This window comes from Ailuropoda melanoleuca, chromosome 2 (genome assembly GCF_002007445.2).
Source record: "Ailuropoda melanoleuca isolate Jingjing chromosome 2, ASM200744v2, whole genome shotgun sequence".
NCBI lineage: Eukaryota > Metazoa > Chordata > Mammalia > Carnivora > Ursidae > Ailuropoda > Ailuropoda melanoleuca.
This window is the reverse complement of record NC_048219.1, coordinates 148,742,727-148,754,117: the sequence shown is the minus strand read 5'-3', so window position 1 is coordinate 148,754,117 and position 11,391 is coordinate 148,742,727. Positions and strand designations below refer to the sequence as shown.

The 11,391-nt window shown below is 35.4% G+C and overlaps 1 long non-coding RNA gene across 1 annotated transcript in view; it reads right to left on the bottom strand.

The window, feature by feature from the left end:
- Positions 1 to 1,408: 1,408 nt before the first annotated feature.
- LOC117801107 overlaps positions 1,409 to 11,391 on the bottom strand; it is a 45,909-nt gene continuing 35,926 nt past the window's right edge. The window contains exon 3 of the long non-coding RNA XR_004623516.1: positions 1,409 to 3,779. This is a non-coding gene — a long non-coding RNA (uncharacterized LOC117801107). The remainder of the gene's footprint in view (positions 3,780 to 11,391) is intronic.

The window sequence follows — 11,391 nt, the reverse complement described above, 5'->3', positions numbered from 1 at the left end:
TTTAATGATTTTCCCCCTAACAATTTCAAAAATACGTTTTAGATATTTTACTTATTAATTAACTTTCTTCTTATGTCAGCAGAAGCAGCTTGTTTTAAAAAGTTTTTTGAGACTTTCGTCCAGCTTCTTATCTTTACTCAGAGGACTTGGTGGGAAGAGTCCCATGAGGCTGTCACTCCCTCAGATCAGGGAGCAGAGAGCTAGGGGAAAGAGCATAGAGACAGAGTAAGGAGAATTCAGTCAACTTTCTACATTTACTCGCATATTCTTACTCACTTTTTTCTATTTCCCAATTATTTTCTCATCATCAGTGGAAGTTTCTTATTAGGTCTTGGGTATGCATGTTGAAAATTGATTTGGTTTCCACTATGTTCTGCAATGTCAGCATTTCCATAATTACACACCACTATTGGCTGTCCACCAGACGATCGCTAAAATTATATATCATGGGGTTTAACTACAGGCCAGACCATGGTGTTTTTTAATCTTCACTAGAATTCCTTCCAAATAACTAAGGAGCTAATCATCCTTTTTTTTTTTTTTTTTTTTTGNTTTTTTTTTTTTTTTGGTCTTTAGTTTGGGCCTTTTTAAGCACCTCTCTTGCAACAGATTAGAAGTTCCTTTACCTTTCAAGTTTTCAAGCTGCTTTTGTTCATGGTTTGGGGGAAAAGGAAGAGGACTTGCATTTCTCTATAACTCCATGACAAAGGGCTCTATGAGCCGGACTCACTAGTAATTTTCAGGATGTCCTGACCCACAGACACATCATTTGCCACATAATAAACTTAGTAAAATACGAAATTTTGTGAATACCTAAATCGGACACTACCTCAGAAATTTTATTTTTTAGTATCCATATCCCAAAGAACCCAGATGAAAGCAAACATTGGTAGAGATGTAAACTAAATATACCAGGAAGGCTAACTTCCAGTTCTGCCTCTAAATCTCTAACCAAAGGGGCGCCTGGGTGGCACAGCGGTTGAGCATCTGCCTTCGGCTCAGGGCGTGGTCCCGGTGTTGTGGTATGGAGCCCCACATCAGGCTCCTCCGCTGTGAGCCTGCTTCTTCCTCTCCCACTCCCCATGCTTGTGTTCCCTCTNATCTGCCTTCGGCTCAGGGCGTGGTCCCGGTGTTGTGGTATCGAGCCCCACATCAGGCTCCTCCGCTGTGAGCCTGCTTCTTCCTCTCCCACTCCCCATGCTTGTGTTCCCTCTCTTGCTGGCTGTCTCTATCTCTGTCGAATAAATAAATAAAATCTTTAAAAAAAAATAAATCTCTAACCATGACATGAACGAGTCTCATGACTCTTCAAATGCCAGCCACTCCATCTGTAAGATAGGAGGGTTGGAATACATGACCGAAGATCACTTCCAGCTCAGGCCAANTCTCTAACCATGACATGAACGAGTCTCATGACTTCAGATGCCAGCCACTCCATCTGTAAGATAGGAGGGTTGGAATACATGACCGAAGATCACTTCCAGCTCAGGCCAAAAACTCTGTAAACAGAGCTGGCAGCTCAAGACACCCACACTTTCTGTAGGCACATATTCTCCCAACTCCTTTGTCCTGTTGTTCCTGTCCGCTGGTCTTGCTCCTTGGTATTTTATTGTTACCAGTCAAGCCTGTTCCTTTTCTTTGCTGTGTCCTTTTTGTTTGATGTTTGTTTAATTCTTCATTCTTTTTACTTCCTTCTAAAGTCCCTACGAGGGAAAGGGGACACCATAGAGATTTGCTACCTCTTGGTATCAACTATGCTCTTCTAGATTCTCTAGAAGATAGATCTGAAAAAGGCCTTCCAAAAAGTTGTCACCCAGTCATTCTTTATGTGCCTATCATTACTTTCTGGTATATTCTCTTTTAATTATTTGGCTATTTATTAATTTTAGGGCTTCCCCCACCAGAATGTACTTTCCATAAATATCTCCATCTGTGTGCCATATTCCTGTTTCAGCCTGAGTTCCTAGGCCATTGTTTGACAAAATAATAATTGGGTTTGTTTGTATTAGCTTATATGCTCAGTATGCTAAATTAATTAGTTGAACCAGAATCCCTTTCAAGGAAATCTGGCTTTTGAGGAAAGGATGCCCCCAAAGACATCAGAACTATTTAGAAATAGCAGCGGTTCAGAAAACACTTAATGTAGTCACATTAAATCATCCCCAGCGTGATATGAAGCAGAAAATCGAAAAGAAAGAAAAAATTCCTAGACAGAAAAGTGTCTAGTAAACCTCCTCTAAATAGTTCACTGCTGTGTGGCATACAGTATGACTGGATAAACAAACTTAACAAGCATATTTGGGTTGGAGAATTCTGGCTGCAAATGTACTTTACATCTCTTTTCGTGGTCAGACACAAGGTAAAAATGATAGGGCCACTATTTTTAGTGATCATGTCATCCTAGGTTATGGAAATTTGTCATTAGTTTGAGTTCCATAAAGATAGTCTTCATGAATCTAAACCTGATTTTGCCTTTTAAGTAGGTGTTGTTTCTGAGAAGAAATCTTAAATGAAAGGGAGAGAGTATAAATGAAATTTTAACTCTAAAGCTGGGCCACTGTTTGCCCCATAGAGTCTTTGGGGGTGACTTTTGGCAAATTCTTCCTCTATGATTGAAGTTACCTGAATCTCTCCTCACGTAACCCTCCCTGCGCAGCTGGCGCAGTGTTGGCAAGTATGCATCTAACAGGTGAGCAAAAGAACCATTTTGCCACTCAAAGCATATCCTGGCACAGGGTAGGTCAGGCAAGAAAACCAATTTAGTTGTCATGAGTAGGCATTACTTCATGTGGCACATAAATGACTCTAAAATATCGAGGAGAAATCCAAGTGGGAAAAAAATACTATTTGTGTGATGAAACAGACAGGAGACATTTTGTGGTGGAGTCATACAGGAGAATATTTATATCCTCCAAGGTCCAGTTAAAGTCCTACCTCTTCAACAGAGCCTTTCCTGCAAGCTCAAATCATATCTTCCCTGTTTTCAGTTATATATACTGTCTATTAGTGGCTCTTTTTTGCATTCTGTCATGCATAACCTTGTTGAACTTTTTCAAGTGTTAATAAACCGTCTGCTGAATAAACTCCTTGAGGGACAGGTACTCTGTCTTATCTTTATTTTTATCATCGTAGCATTGCTTGGTCTGGCTTGTGAAAAACCACTCAGAGGAAATTTAAATTGAACTGACATGATCAAAGAGTAGTAACTCTTCATTAATAGCTTTGTAACGATGATCACAGTAGAGTTTACAAGCTATATTTTTTCCTTTTATGAATACCATGGAAGCAAAGTTGGAACTTTTATCAGTCAAGGTCCAGGCAGAAAACAGAAGGCTCTCTCACAGAGATGAGTGGAGAGATTTTGTTGAAGGGAACACGTACAGAGGTGTGGCAGCATTAAGGACCAATGAGGAATGGTGAGGCATCTCAGGGCAGCAACTGTGGAAAGTCATTACCACTCCAGAGCCTGAAGGGGTCAAAGCACGGCAGCGGTACTGAATCTGATGAGAGCTGAGTGGTGAGAAATGGACCACCTAATAGTTAGGACTGTAGGCAGAGGAAGGTATTCACAATCAAAACACATTCTCTCTTTCTTTCTCTCTTGCAGTCTTTTTATCTCCCTCGCCCTCCGCCCACCCTCCTTTCTCTGATATCTACCTAGTCCCTCCCATTGGGTGAACCCAACGGGAAGTGAGAGGGTGAGAGAATTCAGATGATGTAGTCCACACAAGTCAGCCTGTTGGAGTGCAGATTTCCCTGAGGAAGAGTGGAGAATAGCTCTGGAAGGACAAATGGAGGATAATCAGTATAAGACTCCTTCCTGTTTTCTTTGGATACTACTATTTGTAAACCTTGCTACGACTCTCTATTTTTACCAAATAATGTAGGAATGGTCATCAGATGCAAAATAATTATCACCCAATAAATAATGTATGCAATTCTATCATTTGTTTCATACGGGGTATTTTTTTGTTTTTTTCTCAAAATCATCTTATGGTTCCACTGATTGTATATTAGAATTACTATATTTTTTTTTACAAGATTTTATTTATTTTTTTATTTTATTATTTTATTTTTTAAAGATTTTATTTATTTATTCGACAGAGATAGAGACAGCCAGTGAGAGAGGGAACACAAGCAGGGGGAGTGGGAGAGGAAGAAGCAGGCTCATAGCGGAGGAGCCTGATGTGGGGCTCGATCCCAGAACGCCGGGATCACGCCCTCAGCCGAAGGCAGACGCTTAACAACTGCGCCACCCAGGTGCCCCATAGAGTTACTACATTTTAAACTATTAACAATAGTGAGAAATACAATTTACTCTTGTTTTAATGTGTGATTTTTAATGTTAACCTTTATTTCTTATTGAAATCTACAATTTTTCTTCACTTGGTAGTATGTTCTTTTTCAAACTACGACTACATATTTACTTTAATTATTTAAAACATAGCAAATGCAAGTATCTTTAAGGAAAAAAACCCTCTTTATGAGAAACATGGAAGCGTTAATAGTACATCTACTTGTGGGCAAACTTATTAACAGTGTTTAGCTCCCAGAAACCAGCAAGAAACCACAAAAGCCTTGAGAAAGAGGCTGCAGCCACACTCTATAAGTAGATACTATAAATCCAAAATACAAAAATAACTCCTAAAATACTCAGTAGGACAAGGCTCCTTGACTTACCTTTATAGCACCCATTATTCACGTGCTAAATCAGGCTTGAATTTCGACACTCTAGTTTCAGTGTAGATTTAACTTGTCCCCCAAAAGTGATATTTCCTATTTTAATGGATATGTTAAAATAATGCAAACATTTCTACATTGATATAATGATTGGCTATCACAATATTAAATCTACCTATCGTTATATCACTAGAATAGCTGATATAATGCTCTTCATTGGGTTTGGAAACACTAAGGGAAGAGAAGATCTAGAGAGAAAAAAAAAATTAAGGGTTTAGTTCTGACCTATTGAAACAAAGAGGCCTATGCAAGTCCCATGGGGTAACTGGATTTGGAGTTCACAGGAGAGGCCTGGGCTGGAGATATAAACAGGGGAGCTGTCATTATGGAAGGTGCTTAAAGCCATGAGCCTGAATCAGACCACCAGGGAGGAAACAGAGTAAGGGACTGAGTATTGAACAGCTCTTCATGACTTACAAGGCATTTGAAGAGAAAGGGAGCTTTCTAAATATTAAAATGTGCTTTTAAAAATTGTAATGATTAAAGTGATATGATATTGAACTGCAATGGAGATCAATGATAAAGAGTCCAGAGAGGGACTCAAGTGTATATGGGAATTAATGCATGATAAATGTAACATTTCCAATTGGTAGAGCAGGCATAGATTATTCAATAGAACATAATCAGGATGAGAATCCTTCTCCATTTTCTTTGGTTACTGCTATTTTTAAAACTTATTGCTATTCTGAAAATTTCAACAAACAAAACCAAAAAGCTAAAAACCTAGAAAAATATTAGATCCTGTCTTTAATCCATGTGGAATTTACTTTGATGTAATTTATAAATGAATAAATTAGCATACAAGTAAAAAATTGTAGTTCTGGGGTAAGGAAGGCATATCTAAGCATGACATATAAAGTAGAAAACATATTTAAAAGTCAATAAAGAATGAGTAATGCAATAAAACAGTAAAGATAACATTCTGGGGAAAATACTTTCAACAAAACTGGCAGAGGGTTATCTTCTTAATATAGCATGTGAAGGAGTTTTATAAATCACTATTAAACAGATGAACACATCCTTAGAAACATAAAGGTTATGTTAAACAAAATAATCATAAAAATATAAATGGTAAATATTGCAAACATTGCAAAACACTGTTTGGTATATTTAAGTACAAACACAACCTTAAACAATAGTGAAATACCATTTTTCATATCATCAGATAGGCAAAGATATTACTCAAAACATATATTACTAATGGAGGTCATGTTGGTGATATAGGTCAAAGGTCCTAATACTGTCTAGCACAGGTAGTTTTCCAAAGAAAGCAGCACCAATATACAACTCATGTCACATGTTTTTCTTATAAATGTGACATGAACACTCTCCCATCAAGAGGTGGGGTCTACGTCTCCTCCCCTTGAACCTGGGTGACCTTTGTAACTACTTCAACTAATGAAATGTGGCAGAAGCGATGCTGTGTGATTTCTAAAGCTAGGTCATAAAATGCAGTATGGTTTCACCTAGCTCACTCTCTCTCTCTCTCTCAATCCAGCCCCCATCATGTAATGAAGCTAGTCCCTTAGCCTGTGTCTAGCATCAAACACCAGTCAACTAGAAATGCGAATAAATGACCAAGGCTTCAGATGACTGCAGGCCCTAGACCTCTGGTTTTCTGGCTGAGATCTAGACATCCTAGAGTACTAATTTATTTTGAAGAATCACTTGGACATGTGCACAAGTATATATGTTTAGGGAAGTTGACTACAGCTTCCAATTTGTTACTCTTACAAAGATAATATCAAACAATTGGGAACTACTTAAATAAATTATAATATATTCATATAATGGAATACTTTTCAACCCTTCAAAATATGTAGTAAATCTTCATTTGGCACAGGAGTTCTTCAATTTATATTATTAGGTAAAAAATTAGATTTCAAAATGCTTTACTTATGGAATCCCATTCTTTTGGAAAAATTTTTCTTTTAATGTAGGCATACAAAAGTCTTGAAAATATCAAAATTATAACAGTACAATATTTTATAATCAAGTAAAACAAGCTATCTCTACTTTGAAAATTATAAATAAAAAACACAAAGCTCTTATGACTATCTCATTTAATACTCACAGATGCTGTGAGATAGGCATTAGCACTTGTTTTCGTTTATTTTCTTTCTTTTTATGTATTTTTTAAATTGAAGTGTAGTTGACATACAATGTTATATTACTTTTAGGGGTACAACATAGTGTTCTGACTATTCTGTACATTATACTGTACTCATTACAATAAGTGTAATTATCATTTGTCACCATACAACAATTATTGACTATATATTCTATGCTGTACCTTTCATCCTATGACTTATTTATGTCATAATTGGAAGTCTGTACCTCTTAATCTCCTTCACCTATTTTGCTCATTTCCCTTAACTCCCTCCCCTCTAGCAACCACTGGTTTGTTCTATTTATGATTCTGTTTCTCTTTCTTGTCTGTTCATTTGTTTCATTTTTTAGATTCCACATATAAATGAAATCACAAAGTATTTGTCTTTGTCTATCAGACTTATTTCATTTAGTATGATAGCTTCTAGCTTCATTCATGATATTGCAAATGGCCAGATATCATTTTTCGTGGTTGAGTAATATTCTATGTAATGAAATATTATATATTACATAAAATTGTTAGCAATATTCCACATATAATATATAATTGTTGAATAATATTCCATATACATAATTCCATATAATAAATATATTATATATATTCCACATAATACATAATATGGACTATTATATTCCATATAATATATACAATTATATATATATATGTATATATACACAAATAGATCACTTCTTTATCCATTCATCTATTGATGGACACTTAGGTTGCTTCCATATCTTGGCTACTATAAATAATGCTACAATAAACATAGGGGTGCATATATCTTTTTGAATTAGTGTTTTCATTTTCTCCAGGTAAATACCCAGTAGTGGAATTACTAAATTGTATGGTATTTTTATATTTAAATTTTTTTTACAAACTTGCATACTGCTTTCCACAGTGGCTGCACCAATTTACATTCCAACCAACAGTGCAAAAACGCTCCCTTTTCTCCACATCCTCATGGACACTAGCTACTTTTTATCTTTTTGATACTAACCATTCTGGCTGGTATGAAGTACTATCTTGTAGTTCTGATTTGTGTTTCCCTGATGACTGGTGATGTTGAGCATCTTATATGTCTGTTGGCCATCTGTTTGTCTTCTTTGGAAAAAAATGTCTATTCATGCCCTCTGCTCATTTTTTTTTAAAGATTTTATTTATCTATTTATTTGACAGAGGGAGAGGCAGCAAGAGAGGGAACACAAGCAGGGGGAGTGGGAAAGGGAGAAGCAGGGTCCCTGCTGAGCGGGGAGCCCGATGCAGGGCTCTATCTCAGAACCCAGAACGCTTGGATCATGACCTGAGCCGAAGGCAGACACTTAAGGACTGAGCTACCCGGGCGCCGCCCTCCGCCCCTGCTTATTTTTTAATTTACTTTTCCCGGTGTTGAGTTGCATAATTTTTTAAATATATTTTGGATATTAATCCCTTATCAGATATAACATTTAGAAGTATCTTTTCTCATTCAGTAAATTGCCTTTTTGTTTTGTTGATGATTTCCTTCACTGGACAAAAGCTTTTTATTTTGGTGTAGTCTGAATTGTTTATTTTTGCTTTTGTTCCCTTGCCTGAGGAGACATATCTAGAAAATATGTTGCTAAGGCTGATGTCCAAAAGATTACATCTATGTTTTCTTTTAGGAAGAAAGAGACTCCTAAAAAAAGTTTTATTTTAGGAGTTTTACGGTTTTGGGTTAGTTCTTTAATACGTGTTGAGTTATTTTTGTGTGTGGTAGAAGAAAATGGTCCAGTTTTATTATTTTGTATATAGATGTTCAGTTTTTCCAACACCACTTATTGAACAGACTCTCTCTTCCCCAATGTATATTCTTGCTTCCTTTGTCATAGATTAACTGACCATATAGTCATGGGTGTATGTCTGGGCTCTCCTCTTCCATTGATCTATGTGTCTATTTTGACACCAATACCATACTGTTTTGATTATGATAGCTTTGCAGTGTATCTTGAAATCTAGGATTGTGATACATTCAGCTTTGTTCTTCTTTCTTAAGATTACTTTGGCTATTCAGAGTCTTTTGTGATTCCATATAAATTTTAGTAATATTTGTTCTAGTTCTATGAAAAATACTGATGGTGTTTTGATAGGGACTGCACTGAATCTGTAGATTGCTTTGGGTGGTATGGTCACTTAACAATATTAATTCTTTCAGTCCATGACCATGGTATATCTTTCCATTTGTATCACCTTTAATTTCTGGCATCAACAAGTTATAGTTTTCAGAGTATAGGTCTTTCACCTCCATGATTAAATTTATTCCTAGGTATTTTATTCTTTTCGGTGCAATTGTAAATGGGATTGCTTTCTTAATTTCTCTTTCTGCTACTTTGTTATTAATATATAGAAGTGAAACTGATTTCTATATATTAGTTTTGTATCCTGTAACTTTACTTAATTCATTTATTAGTTCTAACAGTTTTTTGATGGAATCATTAGTGTTTTCTATATATAGTATCATGTCATCTGCACATAACGAAAGTTTTACTTTTCCTTTACCAATGTGGATACATTTTATTTCTTTTTCTTGCCTGATTGCTGTGGCTTGGACTTCTAGTTCTATATTGAATAAAAGTAACAAGAATGAATATTCCTGTCTTGTTCCTGATCTTAGAGAAAAAACTTTCAGTTTTTCACCACTGAGTATCATGTTAACTGTGAATTTTTCATATGTGGCCTTTATTATGTTGAGATATGTTCCCACTAAATCACTTTGTTGAGGGTTTTTATCATGAATGGATGTGAATTTTAGTCAGTTACTTCTCCTGCATCTATTCAGATGATCATATGGTTTTATCTTTCATTTTGTCCATTTGATATATTACAGGGATTGATTTGTAGATATTTAGCCACTGTTGCATCTCTGGAATAAATTCCACTTGATTGTAGTGAATGATCTTTTTAATGTATTGTTGAACTCAATTTGCTAATATTTTGTTAAGGATTTTTGCATTTATGTTCATCAGGGATACCAGCCTATAGTTTTGTTTGTTTGTTTGTTTTCTGTAGTGTCTTTTTCTGGTTTTGGTATCAAGGTAATGCTGGTTTTGTAGAATGAATTTGGAAACTTTTCTTCTCCACTATTTGGAATATTTTGAGGAGAATAGGTATTAGCTTTTCTTTAAATGTTTCGTAGAATTCACCTGCAACTCTTTCTGATCCTGGACTTTTGCTTTTTGGCAGTTTTTGATTACCAATTCAATTTTGTTACCAGTAATCAATGTGTTGAGATTTTCTATTTCTTCCTGATTCAGTTTGGGAGATTTTATGTTTCTAGGAATTTATCCATTTCTTCTACATTGTCCAGCTTGTTGATATATATTTTTTCATAGTATTCACTTATAATCCTTTGTACTTCTGTGGTGGTATTATTACTTCTCTTTCATTTCTGATTTGATTTTTTTAAGTTATCTCTTTTTTCTTGATGAGTCTGGCTAAAGCTTTCTCAATTTTGTTTATCTTTTCAAAGAACCAGCTCTTGGCTTCATTGATCTTTCCTATTATTTTTTCAGTCTCTATTTCATTTATTTCCTCCATGATCTTTATTATTTCTGTCCTTCTACTCAATTTGGTCTTTGTTTATTCTTCATTTTCCAGTTTCTCCAAGTGTACAGATCGGTGATTATTTGAGATTTTCATTGTTTTTTGAGGTAGGCCTGTAGCGCAATAAACTTTCTCCTTAGAACTGCTTTCACTGAGTCCCAAAGATTTTGGACCATTGTGTTATTGTTTTCATTTGTCTATAAGCATTTTTTTATTTCTTCTTTGATTTCTTCATTGACCTATTCATTGTTTAGTAACATGTTGTTTAACCTATACATGATTGTGGGGTTTTTAAATTGATTTTTAGTTTCATACCATAGCAGTTGGAAAGGATGCTTGATATGATTTCAATCTTCATAAATTTATGGAGACTTGTTTTGTGGTCTAACATGTGACCTACCCTGGAGAATGTTCAATGTACACTTGAAAAGAATCTGTATTCTGCTATTTTGGAATGAAATGTTCTGTAAATATCTGTTATGTCCATCTGTTCTAAAGTGTCATTCAAAGCCACTGTTTCTTTATTGATTTTCTATCTGGATGATCTATCACTGATATAATTGGGGTGTTGAAGTCTCCTGTTATTAGTGTATTATTATCAATCTCTCCCTTTATGTCTGTTAATATTTGCTTTATGTATTTAGGTGCTCCTATGTTGGGTGCATAGATATTTATAATTGTTATACTCGCTCGTCAATTCCTTTATCATTATGTGATGTCCTTCCTTGTCTCTTGTTACAGTCTTTGTTTTAAATAGTACTTTTCTTTTTAAAGAGATGAGCTTCACATGGTATATTTTGAAAAACTGCAAAATGCTGCCTGGTCCTTGCAGTCCTCCTCCATCTCCTTCCCCATTCATTTTGAAACAAGCAAATTCCCTTCATGTTCTTAAAGAATGTCTGGGGAGATGGGAATAATAATGTATTTGAAAAATGTTCATAGATACTACCCTGAAAATAAATATCATTATATTATTACACATC